The sequence below is a fragment of the Saimiri boliviensis genome, chromosome 3, assembly GCF_048565385.1.
Source record: "Saimiri boliviensis isolate mSaiBol1 chromosome 3, mSaiBol1.pri, whole genome shotgun sequence".
Lineage (NCBI taxonomy): Eukaryota > Metazoa > Chordata > Mammalia > Primates > Cebidae > Saimiri > Saimiri boliviensis.
Window position 1 is genome coordinate 164,819,552 of NC_133451.1, and position 20,153 is coordinate 164,839,704.

Genomic DNA, 20,153 nt, shown 5'->3' on the forward strand with positions numbered 1-20,153 from the left:
TCTTTGAATCACCTTATTGCCTGGCTGACCGTTCTTAGTATTAGCCAGAGTACACTCTTAACTTCTGGGGAAAGCTGAAGTGATCTGGCAAACACTGTTCGTAGTGGGAATTCTCCCTTGAGGACATGTAAATTTACACGTGTCCCAGGGTTTGCCAGCAAAACGGTCTAATAGCTACATCTCAGTTGCCACAGCGATTTCCTCAATAAAGAAACGCTTAGGGAATGAGAAAAAAAAAAAAAAAAAAAAAAAGTGAATCAGACCTGGGAACTACTGATATGGTTTCTTACTACAGAACTGTTTTATCTTTAAATACGCTACATCCAAAGGTCAAATAAAATTCATGTAACCTTTCTAATCATTCCTATGTTCTTGGTATTTTTTGACTGGCCATCAGAAAAGAACTTTTCTTCAGTAAATGTAAAGTCTGCCATTCACATTACTGAAGTTTCTCTGCATCAAGATTATATATGCTAAACACAAAATTTGATAAAATAAGGCAATCAATTATTTTTTAATTTAATATTTTTTATTTGAGCAGCATGTACCAGAGAACACACACTGAGTTTGCTGCAGGGGCTACAAAAGGTTTCTGTATTTGGTGTTACCAAGACAGAGGGAGAAAATGAGATCCTAAGAGGGAAAACAAACCACCCCTTTCTTCTTCTTTTTAAAAGTATCTTTTTGGAGCTTCAATCCCCTAGAACTCTGTCTCTACTAGCCATGATAGCAACAAATTTGTGATGAGAAGCTAATGGTTGACAAAACTCCTCTATCATATAAAATACATGTATTTTAATAGGCCCAAAGGCAAAGAAGTAGGTTTTCTAAACACTAAAGAAAAAGGATAATATTGCACAATAGATGTTTCTAGCACCCCTAAATGTCGGCCTCTGTCTGGGTCTATCTCTCACTCCTAAAATTAGAGCCTTGCTAGAAGCTACAATGTTGAATAATCAAATTCATGAACCATGCTTCTATTTAGAAAGGACAATTGAGGCCGGGCGCGGTGGCTCAAGCCTGTAATCCCAGCACTTTGGGAGGCCGAGGCGGGTGGATCACAAGGTCAAGAGATCGAGACCATCCTGGTCAACATGGTGAAACCCCGTCTCTACTAAAAATACAAAAAAAATTAGCTGGGCATGGTGGCGCGTGGCTGTAATCCCAGCTACTCAGGAGGCTGAGGCAGGAGAATTGCCTGAACCCAGGAGGCGGAGGTTGCGGTGAGCCGAGATCGCGCCATTGCACTCCAGCCTGGGTAACAAGAGTGAAACTCCGTCTCAAAAAAAAAAAAAAAAAAAAAGAAAGGACAATTGAGAAGTCCAAAGCAAAGCTAAAAATGAACAGTTATAATAAGACGACACGTCCACCCGTCTCCTAAATTATCTAAAACAATGTGAGTTGGATTTTGTCAGTGATTACCAGGGAAAACTAGACATTAGTCTTGAAAGTAGAAACACAGCAAATGGATCTGATAAAATTAGTCTTACCTCATCTTAGGTAATGTCAATACTATGATGCTACAGAAAGCAATTATATCAATACTCTCATTTTCACCAACTTTCGCTTATTCAAACATACATAAACCATAAGAAAGAGCCATGGCTTAGCTTAGAATGTCGCTTAGAATTTCACTTAGAATGCTGATGTCACTCAGCATCTTGGGATTTCTAAAGCATTCTGTAGGACTAACAAGATATTCCCAAAAGAGAGTTTAAATAGAGGAGTTTGATTTCAGAAATTTGTCATAGAGTGGTACAATAAAAAAAGATATGTGATAATTAAAAAGAAACATGTATCTGTGAACACTTTAACATTTGGGTTACAATTGAAGAGTACACCAGAAGAATAAAAAGAGGAGCTGTCTTGAGCTTCATACTATATAGTACTGGTTTCCTCTTTTGAAAACTGCTCTTTATTTGATAATTAAGTAGAGGCTGATCTGTGGGCCACAGGTGCCCAAGTTCACATCCGTCTCTTCTTAACATTAACACTGATCCCAACTCCACCAAAAATCACAGGGGTCCAATAAATGTTTCTTATTGATGTTAATAATGATGTGAATGGGCCTGGCACGGTGGCTCATGCCTTTAATCCCAGCACTTCAGAAGGCCAAGGTGGGCAGATCACAAGGTCAGGAGTTTGAGACCAGCCTGGCCAATATGGTCAAACCCCATTTCTACTGAAAATATGAAAATTAGCGAGGCATGGTGACATGCACCTGAAATCCCAGCACTCAGGAGGCTGAGGCAAGAGAATCACTTGAACCCGGGAGGCAGAGGTTGCAGTGAGCTGAGATCACACCACTGCACTCCAGTCTGGATGACAAAGCAAGGATCTGTCTCAAAAATTAATAATAATGTGGATGTTCAAAATAGACCAGGTTTCCACAAACTAAGACCCAACAGGCCAAATCTGACCCACTGCCTGTTATAAAATAATATTTTATTGAACACAACATGTCCTTTCATTTGCATGAAATGCTTTCATGCTATAAAAGCAGAGTTGAGTAGTTGGGATAAAACCACATGACTCATAAAACACAACAGATTTACCATCTCTTCCATTACAGGAAAAGTTTGACAACTCCTCATCTAGAAGATCCCTTAGGAGTCATTAAGTAAGCGGTCATTGCCACAAAGTTTTCATGTGTAACAAATATTCTTCAGAAGTTGTTATCATCTTATAAATCCACCAATCTCATCATCAACCCTCCCCTGTGACTGAGGCCATAATTTCTTTCTTATTTGCCATTTCCTCATATCTGCAATTATTCACAAGATAACTGGAACATCTGCTACCATTGATCCTTCTTCCTTAGTAAACACAATAAAATGAATACTCAGAAAAAGACATGGTAAAGACCCTAACAATGCATTCAGAAGTCAACAGCAGGGATTGTAAGCAATCTCTCATTGTCATTTTAGTTGGGGTATTTGACATAACCCATAAAGCATCCCTCAATGACATAACTGAAAGCTGTTACTTGCAAAGTTGAAGTAGTAAACTCAGAGAAGAAATATGATATACACCACAGCTTATTATCAAAAAGGTCAGCACCTCTGCCTTAACTAACATATACCAATCAAATGAACGATAGTGAAACCGAAATAACATGAAATAGCCAAAAATCTATTGCTTATCATTTCAAAGTAAAATGCTAAACAAGGTCAAGGATAATGTATATTATCTCACAAGAAATCTTATCCCTAAAGCATGACAATTTTCCAAATCATATTCTGAAATATTAAAAAATTAAAATATTAACTTTGGGGGCTAAAGGGAGATCTTCTTTCCTCTGCATTTGTTGTCTCATTTGACATATGAATAGAATGATGCAATTTATCTTTCTTCTTTCTGAGCAGTTGAGAAATATCAGAATTTGAACTGGAAGGATCTTAGTTCAACCCTTTGAATTTTATTGGATGAAATTGAGGCCCAACCCACATGCCTAACTGGAAGCAAAAACTGAGCTAAAACAAAGATCTTCTGACTCTTAGTCAAAAATTCTTTTCTACAGCATGATGAGTCCATTTATCTTCACCTGTTGGATATGTCAGTAGATAAATTACTTGGTGAAGAAATGCTAAGAGGAAGCTTTGTTGTATATACTTCCTTTGTGGTGATGTAAGTTAAATTCTGAGCCCCAAGCAAAACTTTTAGAAAAGACCCCATCACTCTTGATTAACTGCAGAAGAACTGAAGAGTAAACAGCTGTTCAATGAAAAGTCCTTTCTCCCACACGGGCTGACCTCACTAAGATGCAGGCACCGCTCTGCTCAGGCAGTAGTTACGACCATCAGCCTTTGGAAAAACTTGTAGTTTTTTTTTTTTTTTTTCTGGTTATTCCCACTGCCCCTCCTGTTCCCTAGGGTTCACAGTAAAGACTAGATGCCTTCTGCATAATGACTGTGGTCAGCTATAAATATAAGGAAAATGAACATGCACCGTCTTGATGTCAAGCTAATTTTAGCTTAACAGTTTCATTTTAAGTATGCCCAACCAAGACTGGACACATCATGGTTCAGTCTAAGAAGTTTTAAAAATGGAAATTACAAAACCACAGCATGGAACCCAAATTGTTCAGATCGTAGTAACAGTGATTGAAATGTTCTTGGTGACGTTGCCAGGAGGAGGCCCTTCAGTGCACAGTGGTGAGCTCCCAAACCACATGGATAAATAGATTTGGTCACCACGATGAGGTGAACAATAGACCCTATGTTGTGGCTTCGGCTCTGTTGTCATGAATGTAAATAGTTTCTCATCATTCATATGTGGACAATGCTCTGTGTGTTACTGAACACATTCTGTGGGCAGGTGTGGAAAAGCTCTCTTACCAAGTTTAATATACTGTCTCAATCTCTTACTTTAGTTTTTGGAGTCAGCAGAGTGTCTGACTACTGTTTGAATCCACAGAACAGCTACAGTATCTGTCTGAAGATTCCAGCCTGTTATTTTTCTTCAAATCTGGGTTTCAATCTTGGTTAATGTTTGCCCAGAAATATGTAATTGCGGACTTCCTCCTCATAAACCCTTCCAGAGTGTAGGCTGCCAGTCTAGCATGCTATTATTATCTCTTTGCCTTTGGGCTAACGCAGGGTGTGCCCTCATAGTCACAGGATAGATAACCTGCTCCCTGCCAGGAAGCTGGGAAGGTTAACAGCTGCCGCTAAGAAAAAACACATATTGCATGTGTCCAGTATTGTTGGTGTTTCCTCTCCTTTGGATAAACAAATTTTAACTGGTTTATTAAAAACTCACAGGCTGGGCGCAATGGCTCACACCTGTAATCCTAGCAATTTGGGAGGCCGAGGCAGGTGCATTGCCTGAACTCAGGAGTTCAAGACCAGCCTGGGCAACACAGTGGTACTCTGTCTCTAGTAAAATACAAAAAAATTAGCTGGGCGTGACAGCATGCCCTGTGACCCCAGATACTTGGGAGGCTGAGGCAGGAGAATTGCTTGAACCAGGGAGATGGAGGTTGCAGTGAGCCAAGATTGCATCATTGCACTCCAGCCTGGGCGACAGAGTGAGATTCAATCTCAAAAAAATAAATAAATAAAAATAAGAAATAAAAACTCACATTTGCCTTTTTTCTCTGCATTTTTTTCTGAGAACTCCTCATTTGCTCTATTCCCATTAATCACTGTGATTTTGAGGTGCCTGCTCTCTGTTCCTCACTTAATCTAAGTTACACAGGAATTGTTTTCCATTCATTGAATGTCACTTCCTGGTGAGGCTCTCTTACACCTCTGTCCCCCACCAACCTGACCCCGGAACATGAACACACACTAACAGACAATATTAGAGTTTATTGCAATTTTTTTTTTTGAGACAGGCTCTTGCTTTGACACCCAGGCTGGAGTGCAGTGGCACAATCATAGTTCACTTCAGCCTCAACCTCCTGGGCTCAAGTGATCCTCCTTCCTTGGCCTCTGGGGTAGCTGGGATTACAGGTGTGTGCCACCATGCCCACATGCCCAGCTAATTTTTGCAGTTTTAGTAAAGATGGGGTTTCACCATGTTGCCCAGGCTGGTCTTGAACTGCTGGCCTCAAGCAATTTGCCCAACTTGGCCTCCCAAAGTGCTGGGATTACAGGTACAAGCCACTGTGCTTGGCTTATCGCAACCTTCTTTAGGCTACCCTAGTACTTTATTACCTCTCTATTATAAAATATCATGGGCTGGCTTATATTATATTTACCTATGTCCCTTCACATTTACTTCTTCAGTTAGATTGACTTTCTTATTGATCTCTGTATTTTCAGGGCTTACCAGTTAGTTCAGTCCTAAAAGAAACTTAATTAGTGATGTTTTTTGTATTAAAGTATGATTTACATATGTCAAATTCTCCCTTTTTCATGTACAGTTCCATGAAATTTGATAAATGCATGCAGTCATGTAACCACCACCACCACAATCAAGATATAGACCAGTTCCATTGTCCCAAAACATACCCTATTCCCACTGTAGCTGTCCCCTTCCCCTCAGCCCCAGTCCCCAGCATCCCTGTTTTCTGTTCCTATGGTCCTGCATGTCATATATGAAAGCATTCAGTCTGCAGTCTTTGGAGTACGGCTACTTAACATAATGCAGTTGAGATCCATCCATGTTATTACTGTAGCAGTAGTTCATTCCTTTTTACTGATGAGAAGTATTCCATTTATCAATCTGCCACCGTAATTTTACCCATTCCCAGTTGAGAGACATTTGAGTTGTTTCCAGTTTGAGGAGATAGTGAACAAAGAAGCTATAAATAATTACATTCGGCTTTTTATGTGAATACACATTTTTATTTCATTTGGATAAATAACTAGGAAGAGGATTACTGGGTCATTGGTAAGTACAAGTTTAACTTTATAAAAACCTGCTTAACTGTTTGCCAGAGGCTATTTCCTTTCACATTCCCAGCAGCTATCTATGAATTCTAGTTTCTCGACATCCTCACCAACACATGACATAATCAGTTTCTTTGTATTTTAGCCATTCTAATAGATGTAATTTTCATTTATATCTCCCTAGAAACAAATGATGTTGAGCACATTTTAGTAGATCTATTTGCCATCCACACATCTTTGGCAAAATGTCTACTCAAATATTTCATTCATTTTTGTGGGGGTGCTTTCTTGGAGTTTTAGAAGTTCTTTTAATAGTCTGGACATGCATCCTGCGATCAGAAATGTGAATTGCAAATATTTCTCCCAATCTGCTTAATAAATATTTTTAAATGAAAAAATTGTTCTTTTGATAAGGGTTTATAATATTTAAGTGTACAAATGTAGATTATTTCTGTGTAGCACATGGGGAGATTTGATTTAGGAGAGATGCACATTCCTCAGATTGCTTTAAAAATTATCATTTAAAAACCATTTTTTAAAGAAAACCATAATAGAAGCACATGCATTTTAATGGGAAAATTGGATATTAGTCTTTCAAAACATTATTTACATATATATATTATTACACTTTAGGTTCTGGGGTACATGTGCAAAACATGCAGGATAGGTACATACATGGCAATGTGCTTTGCTGCCTCCATCCCCCCGTCACATATATCTGGCATTTCTCCTCATGTTACCCCTTCCCAACTCCCCATCTCCCACTGTCGCTCCCCTATCCCCCCTCCAATAGACCCCCGTGTGTGATGCTCCCCTCCCTGTGTCCATGTGTTCTCATTGTTCAACACCAGCCTATGAGTGAGACCATGCGGTGTTTGTTTTTCTGCTCTTGTGTCAGTTTGCTGAGAGTAATGGCTTCCAGATTCATCCAAGTCCCTACAAAGGACACAAACTCATCATGTTTATGGCTGCATAGTATTCCATGGTATATATGTGCCACATTTTCCTTGTCCAGTCTATCATCAATGGGCATTTGGGTTGGTTCCAGGTCTTTGCTATTATAAACACTGCAGCAATGAACATACGTATGCATGTGTCTTTATAATAGAACGATTTATAAACCTTTGGATATACACCTAGTAATGGGATTGTTGAGTCAAATGGAATTTCTATTTCTAGGTACTTGAGGAATTGCCACACTGTCTTCCACAATGGTTGAACTAATTTACACTCCCACCAACAGTGTAAAAGTGTTCCTATTTCTCCACATCCTCTCCAGCATCCATTGTCTCCAGATTTTTTAATGATCGCCATTCTAACTGGCGCATTCTCTTTTTTTGAGACAGAGTTTCACTCTTGTTGCCCAAGCTGGAGTACAATGGCACGATCTCGGCTCACTGCAACCTACACCTCCCAGGTTCAAGCGATTCTGCCTCAGGCTCCCAAGTAGCTGGGATTACAGTTGTGCAGCATCACACCTGGCCAGTTTTTTGTATTTTTAGTAGAAACGAGGTTTCACCATGTTAGCCAGCCTAGTCTCACACTCCTGATCTCAGGTGATCTGCCTGCCTCAGCCTCCCAAAGTGCTGTGATTACAGGCATGAGTCACCACCCTGGGCCCAAATATCCTTATGATAGATAGCAGTTATTTGAATAGGATCATGCCACTGCTTTCCAGCCTGGGCAACAGAGCAGGATATCTCAAAAGAAAAAAAAAAAGTATTCAAAAATGCCACCAAATATAATGTTAGTCTCAACAGTTTATTGGCGCAGTAAGGGTCAGGGCTAATGATATGAAGTCAACTTCTGAAAATTATGTTTTCACAATTTATTTTGGCTGTAAGTAATGCTCAGAGGAGGGATAAAATGAAAGACTAGCAAAGTCAGAGAAAATTTCACAGATGAAATGGGATATGTAAACTGAACCTTAAAGGGTGGGTAGATTTTGCTTACTAGAAGAGAGTGATAAGAAAAATATGAAAGAACCGAAAGAACAGTTGTGGAATTTGTCACTCTTTGGTCTCCTGGATAATCTAATGTCCTTGTCCATTGTGGAAACTAACAGTACAAGATACTTGCATTCCAAGGCTCCCTGACAATTAGTCTAACACATGACGTAGGCTCTGTTAATTGGAATCACTTGCCCCAGACTTGAAATCAATGTCCAGTGCCATGTCAGGAAGAAACAAGGAGCATGCAGCATGCATGTGAATCGTGGATAGCCGGATCTTCATCCCAGAGGCAGCCAAGCCGGTGGCTCCAGAGCAGGACCCATGTCATAGGGGCCTGTGGTGTGGTCAACACCACAGAAATATCTTCACTGGGTCTGTTTCACAGTATAATATAGGGCAGTATTCCTGGATACATGACCTCTAAACCCCAAATCTTTCTGGAAATCGTATATTTTTCATGTTTATTTTCTGCTTAAATCAGCTAAAATTCATTTTAGACTAGTAATGGGTATCGCTGTTTATAGTAAGAACCTCTTTATCAAGCCTCATATCCCTGTATAATACATCAATTAGCACCTTATACTCACTTTTCTTAGCAGGTAATGTAGCATAAAAGTCAGGGCATAGCCCTGGAGTCTAATGACCCTGGGCTCAAACCCCGGCTCCACGTGAAAGCAAATCTACAGGGAAATCTGGGGCCCTCAGCTAACTGTATGATCACACCATACACTTCGTATTTTCCTCTTGCCCATTACCAATAAATAAGTGCTTGTTGAATGTGCATTCAAGAGTCCACGGTCCTTTCCTTTCATAAGTCTCATTCATATTGATTGATTAGAATCAATATGGAAGCACTTCGAGAGGCCAAGGTGGGCAGATAGCTTGAGCCCAGGAGTTCAAGACCAACCTCAGCAACATGGCAAAACTCCTTCTCTACACAAAAAATACAAAATTTAGCCAGATGTCACTCACCTGTAGTCCCAGCTACCTGGGAGGCTGAGGTGGGAGGATTGCTGGAGCCCAGGAAGCAGAGGGTATAGTGAGCTGTGATCACACCACTGCACTCCAGCCTGGTTGACAGAACAAGACCCTCTCTTAAAAAAAAAATAATATAATAATCAGTGTGGATTTTCTGCCTCTAAGTTATAGAATTATAAGATAACAGGGTAAAAGTCAATGACCTTTTGTATGATCCGCATTTCTAAGTTCATCAAAATATAGCCCAGGTTTAGCGCCCATTAGCACATCACATTTCTTCTAATGGTATTTAATGTTTTGTTTGCCGTTTAACTTTTCACCAATTGCCTCACAATAAACTTGTCTTCTAGAGGACAAAGACTGTCTTTATCTGTATCCTACCACTATACCCAACACAGAGCTGGGCATGTAGCGGCTCCTCAACACATATTTCTTGAATGAAACAAAGACTGTGGAAGTGCTTCAGTCACTATGAAATAAATTACACTCGTATGCTGAAAAAAGCATCTATTCCTATATTTGTGCTGCATATGTTTCTGAGCCTAAATATGCAGCAATAAAGGACTTGTTCAATGCATTGTGACAGCCACATAATGGGATGTTTCTTAGCTATGCATAATTACCTGTTTAGGTAGCCACATAGAAAGAGGCAATGATAGATTAAGTTTAAACAACAGAATATAATAATGTGTGTATATAGATGAGCACTGCTAGAGAACACAGTGAAATGAAAGCTTCTTACTTATTAAGGTAAAATGATTTGATATGACCTTTCTCATTATTCAAATTTACTTTTCATGTCAAAAAACATGCCAGTATCCCTAAGAAGAAAGACTTCGTATATAGATCCTTTAATTCTGTAACAATATTTGGTCCAAAAAATAAAAATGAAGAGAACAATGCCCTTCTAAATATTATTTCTATAAGGTAAGGAAAGCATAGTGTGGTAGATACTGTTAATGTTCAGCCGTATTCTCTCACCCTAATCCTTGCCAGACTTCTAATGGCCAGAACCTTTATTTCTCTGCCTACAGGCTTTCTCTGACTGCCTGAGCCCAATTTTTCTACACATGCAGCTGCCCAGAAATACCAGGAAATTAGTACCCCCAGAAGCAGCCCTTTACCTATGACAGGATAGATACCTAAGTTCCCTCATTACTTAGAGGAATAACACTAAAATGTGTTTTAAATCATGTCCCAGAGTCTTTGGGGATTAGGCTCCAGATGGCCAGAATGGAAACTGGCTCAACAATGCACCCGTTATTGCTCCCATCCTTCTCTATTTCATATGTGCACTCCCCTGTTGGTATCTTCTGAGGTCACCCTCAAACAAGCCATACTTGAATCCTTGAGGTTGATTGTGTACAGGACGTAGAGGCAGGCTTAGGTTCTACTCCTGTCATTGCTGCTTCCTAGCTGTGCAGCCTTGGATACATTTCTTCAAGTCTAAGCCTCAGTTCCCTCATGTATGTAATGGGGATGATGTTATCTATACTGCAATGTTATCATGAGAATGGAATTACACGTGGCAATGTATTTAAGTCACTAGCACATGGTGCAACAAATGGGAGCTCTCCTCTGGTTTTGAGTGGTAGTGACAGTAATAAAAGCAATAATAATAATAGTGGGCAGCAATGCCAAGACCAATGTTCCTCCAACATTAATGTGCATTGAAATCTCTTGGGATCTTGCTAAAATGCAGGTTCTGATTCAACATCTGGGGTGGCACCTGAGACATTATTTTGCTAACAAACTCCCAAGTAATACCAATGCTGCCAGTACTCAGACCATATGTACTCTGAATAGCAGGAATTTAGAGTATTATCTTCTGGAGAGTAAGAAGTAAAAAAGACAGATCACCTGTATAATTATTCACTCTAGATATCATCTTTAAGTACTATATAACTACTGCTACTACTACACACACATGCTTTTTCAAGTATTTTCAGATCAGTGGAGACATTTCTCTGTGTACCTAGACATCAAATCACTAAGGTACTACTTAACAATTAATGCATAAAGACTTCTGGCAGGTAAGAGTTCTCTGAAATTTTTTTCTTCTGGTAGCAAATTCTGTTCGACTTATCCATTTCTAGTTTGTATAACAAACTACCTCAAAACTGTGTGCCATTTTATTATCTCGCAATTCTGTAGATCTATACTTTGGGCAGGGCTCAGCTAGGTGATTCTTCTGTTTCATGTGGCATCAATGCAGGTTATTTATTGATATTCAACTAGTGACTGGACATGTCTAAAGATTCCACAAGAACTTCATTTCCATGTCTTGCACTTCATCAGGGATGGCTGGAAGACTAAACTCAGCAGGAACTATTGACCAGAACACTTACTGGAGGCCTCTCCAGGATACAGCCACCTCTTCCATGACAGTGCAAGGCTCCAGAGCAAGTATTGCAATGAACAAAGCACAAAGTCTTCAATAACCTTATCTTGGAAGTCACACAGCATCATTTCTGTCATACTCTACTTTTTAGAGTAGTCATAAGCTTTCCCAGATTCAAGGACAGAGGACAAGACACCCCCACCCCCCAACCTCTTAATGAATCTGTAGCCATGTTTTTAAATTGCCAGAGTCCTCCCTCTGGCCACAAGTTACTAACATTTCTCCCGTATGAAACATAGACTCACTCTCTCCCAAGACCTGCCATTATGGCATCTAGCTCTGGCTCAGGCTCCGGATAGAAGCCCAAGATCTCATCATCCAAATTAGATCCTTATCAGATGTTTCCTACAAGCAATTGACTGACAAACTTTAAATCCTGTTTCTGTGAGTTCAGTTGAAAGTCAGGAATTAAGCTATAAGTTAAACTCAGAACTATATATTGAGTGAAAAGATGAGAGACACTAGAAAGAAGCAATTCAAGGAATGCTTTCAATTTACTTCAAATAACATATCAAATATTACAAACGATAAAACTCAAGGAGCTAAGATCTCCCCTGGGCTTTGCCATAAATGAGGCACTTAGAAAACACAGTGATTCTCAAGCCACTAGGGGATCATTCAATGTTCCATTTTGAGCACATTCCTAAGCATCTTTCTTATTCCCAGGAACGCTGTTCAACTAACATTTATTCAGCATTGAAAGGTTCTGACCTGTTGTTGGAAATGCTACAGGGGTTCATTCAAATATGTTTAATCTAAATATGTCTACATTCTCTTCTTAACTCAATGCCAGCAACAATGAGCAAGTAATTTATGATGCAATTCTCATACTGTCATTAGAAGTAATAGAAAACAAAAAGGGTTGGTGGATGATTAACAGAGCCTTGCTGAAAATGGTGAACAGGCCACATTAGTAAGCAAATTCATTTTGTTACTAATTAATGGGTCATCAAGTACAGCTGAGGAAGCAGGCTGTGGACAAGGCCCCTGTAAGCAAGATTCAGAGTCTGGTTTCTGTCACCGGTATGCTCTGGGAAAATTGCTTAACTTCTTTATGCCTCAGTTTCTACAAAATAAGGATTCTAAGAGCTACCTTATAGAACTACCATAAGATTAAATTTAATGTTTTTTTAGTGGGAGATAAATATTAAAAACTGTGACATGCTGAATAGAGATAGAGTGTTATTAGGCTTTGCTGGCTTTAATACTCATCTTTCAATTAAATCTCTAACCCAGATTTGTGAATTTGTGGTGAAAACTTCTCCTCACACCTACCTAACAAACATGAACATTTCTTGAACACATTTCTCTCCGAATCTTGGACTTAATGTAAGGCCTCTGTTATTTCTATTAATGGATTTATTTATTAATAGGATCCTTCGGTGACATATGTCACCTTGTATTACAAGCGTATAAAGTATAACGTGGCAAAATTAAGACAATCTGTCATCGTGTGCATCCTATTGTCACTGCTACCCAGTTCAAACCTTATCACCTCTCCTCTAGATCACTGCCATGGCCTCTTCAGGAATTTCCTGAACATACGTTTTATCAGATAAAAATGGATCCACACTGCCTAAAAATTAAAAAGCAGTTCCTCACTCTGGAACTCAGTCTTCCAAATAGGTCCCCAAAACACCTTTCCAATATTATTTTTTCAAAGAACCCCTAGATATAACCTAAATTCCAACTAAACTCATCATCTTGCTTTTCCCTGGACATGCTCTGCCTCACATCTCCTTGCCTGAGCTGTTTGCTCCACTTGAAAACCTCTGCACCTAACTCCGTTAAAATACGGCTAATACTCTACAGCAAATTTTAAAGATTTTTTGCATGTGAAAATGAAGTCACATCAGGAACAATAATGCATCACACAGAATGTCACCAGAACTAACTTGGTAGGCCAGGAAGGACCACAACTTACAGATATCTATAAAGTAGGAAAACAAGGTCAGTCTCTGTTACAGCAAAAGTTTGCATTGTTCCTGGCATAAGGCTTTGGAAAAGCTTCTGACCCTTGGGACTTTACTACACTGAACAACTAGACGGTACCCAAAAATCTGTCAACTATGGCAATAACTGGCTGTCTTTTATGTACAGTTCTCATCACACAAGCTCAACCTGAATGGTGCCAAAACAATCCATCAGTTTGTTTTATTTGGTATTTTAATGCAGAACAGGTCTCCTGAAAATCTATCCAAAACTTGCATTTTCCAGACCTTTGACAGAGACTTCTTAATTGTTTTGTTTTGGTTTTATTTCTTTTGAAACCTTGGTAAAGCAATTGCAAGCACATATTATCTTGTATCTTTTATCTTCACAAGGGCTTAAAAAAATTAAAATTTCTTGGCTTTATAAAATGTGGGCAAAGAATCCATAGGCAAGAAAAAGTAAAGTTAGATTTTTAAGCCATCTATTACTCAAAGAGAAGTTGCCACATACTGCCCCAGACAGATTTATTTTCAAAACCTTTCATTGGCTCCAACCATTTAAAGTATGCTAGTGGTTAACTCAAGACATTAAGTACTATAAGCTCATAAAAGAAATCTTCAAAACAGAGGCTACATGCACAAGGGCCATCCTCTGAGGTTAACTAACCAAAATCCACAGAAGATGGTTGGAATTAGCCATCAACTGCTGAGCCACTCAACTGCTGAGAAGGCAAAGGAGTCCCAGTGAGAACCACTGTGATTTTTATGTCCATAAAACTTCCCAACAATGACAATATAACAGCCATTGCCCTCCTCAGAAAAATTAATTTTTTCTCTCTCTCTTTTTATCTTCCTCTCTCTCTCTTTCTCTCTCTCTCTCTCTCTCCCTCTCATTGTAGCTGCTACAGGCAAAATATTTAAAGGTGCTAGTTTACAAGACAATTTTCCAAAAGCAATCCATTCTGCAATGTGATTTGGAAATAATTTGCCACCAAAATGAAGAGTTCTCTCTACATCATCAAGGAAAAGGCCACCCAAAACGAGATAATCTACCTAGTGTTTACTGTGTATAATACTTTACAAAGAAGATCAAACAAAACAAGGCAAAGAAGTCAACCAGTGTTGAGCACCTGGTACCAGATATTCAGCCCAAAGCGCTTTCACTTCTACCTTACTCAATCTCCTGGAAACCTTGAGTTAGTTATTCATTTGTTTACAGATTAAGAAACAGAGTGTCAGAGTAATTAAGCTATTCTCCCAGATCACACATACACAGATTATAGTCAAATTAAGCCACAATTTGAACCCAGGACTCTCTACCCCAAAGCCGATACCTCTTCCAGTACACTCTGACTGCCTGAGACACCGCTCTTGCCTTCAGGGAATTTACTGCTTGTTACATCTGCATTTTTAGAGAATCATAACATATACATTGTGTTGAAATGAAATCGTTCGGTGCTATAATGTTGTAAGCAGATGAACCTTAAATATAAAAGAGAGAGAAAATGAGAAAAGAAAGAAATGTAATGGTGTTTTGCTGACACTGTCAATGAAAGAAACCCTCTTAAACTTCCCTCAGGACTAATTAAAACAGATTGCCTGTTTGGAAAGTATTTCTTTTTAATGGAGAAAAATGATTCCAGAAAATAGCACAGATAAAAGAAAATACACTTTTAAGACCATCTAATGAAACTTACTCAAATCATATTTACCATAGATCTATTCTAAGTCAGTTCCTCAAACTGAAATGCCCTAGCCAGCTAACCCAAACATTTGATTTATGGAGTTACATTTGGCATAGTAAATTCATACATCAGCTTTTTAAAAAGTAACATCTAGTCTTTTAGAAATTATTTAAGATTCATATGTCCCTGCCCCATTATCTCTGGAGGAAATAATAAAACCAATTATCTGTATCTGCCCAATGGTGATCCCCACCAAAGCACAGAACTCTAAGCACCATCACCAGAGGACCAGCCTCAACTTCCTTGCTTCCTTTGGCATTGCATAGGTACCCTGTGGAATCTAATTCTCTTTCTGTTTGCAGGGTCACATTCATGCACAAAGGGACAAAAATCACCTTCTAACAATCATCCCAAGAAACTTGAGGAGTGGGTATGACTTAAAACACTCTCAATGAGGGAGTAAATGCTAGGAGACTGTGGGTGGTGATCTAAATCAGGATACCGTAATTTTCTCTCCAATAGAGTACATTTTCTCATCCCCTTATAATAATTTTACTTAACTGTATTCACTCTTAATTTCACACTCAAGAGAGCTTGGATCCATTAATGATAAGGACAGCTGCTAAATGTATTTTAAATTCTAACATATCTTCAAATGGTTAACTACTGCCTGGTTCAACTTCCAAATTTCATATGGCTAACTAATAGCCAATAGTTAACCATTTTTTAAATATGAAAATAGCAATTGCATATATATCAAGCTAATAAACAATCCTAAGGTTTTCTGGTATATTCAGATGTCTTTAAGCAAAACTCTTTCTCACTTTGGGGATTTTGATGTTTTCCTGAAAGAGGTCTACAGGTTTTTTCCAACCCTATGGCTATACATCCCATGTCAATCCTGTAACAGCCCTGGGAAGTTTTGTCTCGGAGAAACTATAAAGCAGAAAAATCCAGCCTTCTTTCAGTGGATAATTCCAAATCCATAGGAAATAAAGGGGGTGGGGGGAAACAGGACCTTTTAACTTGTGAAGGCAATAAAAAATTGTTCCAAGTATAAACAGTTTAAGACGGTATAATCCCCGACTCTTCTACCTCAGCAAAGGAGTTAGTTCCATCTCTGCCGAAGAAAATCTCCATCAAGACATCACACGTGATTTAGCGTCCAAACTAGTTTGGTCCTGTTTGATCTTCACCAAATTGTATTTATGGACTTCCATAAAGTGAAAGCATCAAAGACGCTCCACCTAGGTCCCGAGGCTGGGCTGGCGTGGGGGCCAATGAAAGCAAATGCCTGATCCCTTAATTCACAGGGCTGCACTGTTCTCCAATCAGTGCATCCCTGCCTAGCTGGGAAGTGTAAATGGAGGGATTTGGTTTTATCCCCCAGGAGGCAGAGTACAAAGACACAGTATAAAAATAAAGTATACAGGATAATATGCTTACTCCTGGGCATAAAAATGTTTACAGTACACTGCTCAGAGCAGGTCCTGCTCTTCCTCTTACCTGGTCTCTCCGGGCTGTCATCCAATGGTGCCAATTAAGGTAACCCAGGCTTTCTCTTGCAATAGCACAAAAATATAGTTCGTCTTCACAAAGACATGCATCTGAGAATGCACGTATATGGATACATACACACTCATAAGAACATGTGTGCACAAGCCTTTTTCTCTAGGCCACTCAGCATCATGTTGTAGTTACTCTTCAAAGAAAAGGCGGCCGGGCGCGGTGGCTCAAGCCTGTAATCCCAGCACTTTGGGAGGCCGAGGCGGGTGGATCACGAGGTCGAGAGATCGAGACCATCCTGGTCAACATGGTGAAACCCCGTCTCTACTAAAAATACAAAAAATTAGCTGGGCATGGTGGCGCGTGCCTGTAATCCCAGCTACTCAGGAGGCTGAGGCAGGAGAATTGCCTGAACCCAGGAGGCGGAGGTTGCGGTGAGCCGAGATCGCGCCATTGCACTCCAGCCTGGGTAACAAGAGCGAAACTCCGTCTCAAAAAAAAAAAAGAAAGAAAGAAAGAAAAGAAAAGAAAAGGCAATGGCAAAGAGGGTAAGAGATCTGGCTTTTCCCAAATGAAGAAATGAGCATTAACTAGCCATTACCATCACAAACAGAAAGCGCCACTTTTGAATTTTTCTTGCTAAAATAAATCATCTATCCTGAAGGAGATCAGGTCTCTAAATCTAACTACCAGTTCATAGAAAATAGAGGGTGACAGAGAAACAGAAAGTTGAGTCCGCAGCTACAGATGTAGGTAAATGGGTACATTTGATGATAGCGGCAGGTACAAGTTCTTTTTAACTTTGGGTAAAGTAAATTCCCAGCGCTTGAGTCCACCTCCACCTGCCTGCCGTGTGCTCACTCCCTCACTATCTCTAGAGGTACCTCACACTTGGACAGATTCAAAATCATCTTTTTTCTTTCTTTCATTGTGTGAAAGTCTCCCTCTGTTTTGTGCTGGGTATGCTGTATTCAAGTTGGTTCGTCTGGCAAGGACAGCTCTCATAATTCCTCTCACTCTAGGATTGTGTTAAGAGTAGCCACACCAGGCACAGTAGCTCATGTCTGTAATCCTGGCAGTTTAGGAGGCCAAGGTCGGAGGATCTCTAAAGTACGGAAGTTCAAAACTGGCCTGTACGACATAGTGAAACCTCATCTCTACAAACGTGTTTCAGTCAGTCACAGCGTCATTTGCCTGTAGGCTCCAAACTACTTGGGAGGCTGAGGCGAGAGGACTGCTTGGACGCAGCAGCTGAACACTGCAGTGAGCCATGCTTGTGCCACTGTACTCCAGCATGGGTGACACAGCGTGACTCTGTCTCGAAAAACAGGAGTTACAAAAAAGGAACCCAGGCAAGATTTGAGACAGAAGTGAAGGCTTCATTCTCAGAATGACAGAAAGATGCAGAAGAATGTGGCAGGATCCCCATGATCCTCTCTCTCCTCAGACTCGCATTTACTGCTTTCCAATTGTTAGCCCTGCTGACTAGCAGCTGTCCGCTACCAGTCACTGGGCACGGATTCTCATTACCTCCCCTGAGGCAACAGCTTCCCAAAGACATGGTACCGATTCCCTCTTCACAGTCCCACATCGGCAGCTGGATGAGTTCATCTTCCCAGTTTTTCCAGCAAGCTCCAGCTTGCCCACCCAGGCCAATGCTTCAGTCATGCCTGAAATGAACGACTACCACTCTGATCCTCCAACTCCCCTTTCTGGGCCTTCCCGGCCCCTGATCCTCCCACAGTTAAGTTTTAATTCCTATAATAAGTATGTCAGCCCACACTCAGAGTGGCACTGCTTCCCTGCAGAACCTGGATGACACATCTCTATCACCTACTGGTGCTGGTTTTGCTTCCTATAGCCTCCCAAGATTGACTGTTCTAATCCTTCTGACAGCCTTTCAAGACCTGGAGGGTGATTTCTCATGGCAGAACTCATTCCTGCTGGCTCTCATACCTGGCCCTTCAGTGTTTCTGCTGGGTGTGGCTTCAGGCCCTCTCGCATCTGGACACTCTCTCTCATAAAAGCACATGGGACATTTAATCAGTTTCATTTGTTTAAGTGGACCTCATTTGTACCAGCTTTTGAAATCATTTTTCCTAGTCCATTTTTCCACATATTCAGTATTTCTTTCAAATAGACATGTTTGACCCTACGCCTTTAATATCTTCATCTAGCCCACTGATCCATGGGAAAAGGCCAAAGACAAATTGCTACTACAGATTTTTTTTCTCCAAAAGTCTCTTTGGGGTATGATTGTCATGACCAAGTTTTCATGTGGCCCAGGTAAATGAATATCTAACCTAAGAGACGTGGTCAAATTAGGTAGTACAAAGGCTAATAAATAAATAAGGATATATCACTAGTGGCTTTAAACCTGGGAGAATGGTTACATGATTGAAAATAGGAATAGACAATAGGGCAGATGTCTTCACCTTGTATGCAAAATATACAAGATGACGCATTTAACTTTGGATTCCTTGGTTAGAGGTGCCTGGAGAGATGCCTGAGCTGAAGATGACTATTTCGAAGTTATTTGCGTGTAAGTGATATTTGAATACACAAAGGTAGATTCATTCTTTAAAAGATAATAAATGGATGAAGACTTTTTATTAAAATATAATAAACGTTTAAAGAGATAAATATTTAAAAGATGATAGATAAATAAACAGAGCAGCCAAGAATAATAGAGTCTTCCCTCTGTATTTGCGGGAAATTAGTTGCAGGACCTCCACAGACACCAAAATCTGCCCGAGTCCCACATATAAAATGATGCAGTATTTGCACACTACCTATGCACATTCTCCCATATACTTATTTTTAGTAATTGCAACTTTTATTTTATATTCAGGGGTGCCTGTGCAGGTTTATTACATGGGTATATTGGTAAAGTTTGGGGTACAAATGATCCCAAATGGTAATGTTGAGGTTTGGGGTACAAATGATGCCATCACCCAGGTAGGGAACATAGTACCCAATGATTTTTCAACCCCTGCCCCTCTCCCTGCCTCCTCCCTCCGGTAGTCCCCAATATATATTGTTAGCGTCTTTGTGTTCATGTTTACCCAATGTTTAGCTTCTACTCATAAACAAGAATATGTAGTATTTGGTTTTCTATTCCTGCATTCATTTGTTTAGGGTAATGGCCTCCAGCTGCATGTTGCTGCAAAGGAAATGATTTTGTTCTTGTTTATGATTGCATAGTATTCCACAGTGTATACATACTGTATTCTCTTTATCCAGTCCACTGCCAATGGGCACCTAGGTTGATTCCATGTTTTTGCTATTGTGAACAGTGCCGCAATGAACATATGAGTGCATGTGTCTTTTTGGTAAAACAATGTTTTCAAATATATCTATAT

General features: G+C 39.8%; 1 long non-coding RNA gene across 3 annotated transcripts in view; it reads right to left on the reverse strand.

Moving 5' to 3' along the window:
- LOC141584074 (uncharacterized) overlaps positions 1 to 20,153 on the reverse strand; it is a 375,324-nt gene that overhangs the window by 326,370 nt on the left and 28,801 nt on the right. Inside the window, exon 1 of one of the 3 annotated variants that reach the window (XR_012517017.1) lies at positions 9,263 to 11,736. The exons of the other annotated variants lie outside the window; for them this stretch is intronic. This is a non-coding gene — a long non-coding RNA (uncharacterized LOC141584074). Of the gene's footprint in view, positions 1 to 9,262; positions 11,737 to 20,153 lie in introns of those variants that run through there. 3 annotated transcript variants of the gene reach the window in all.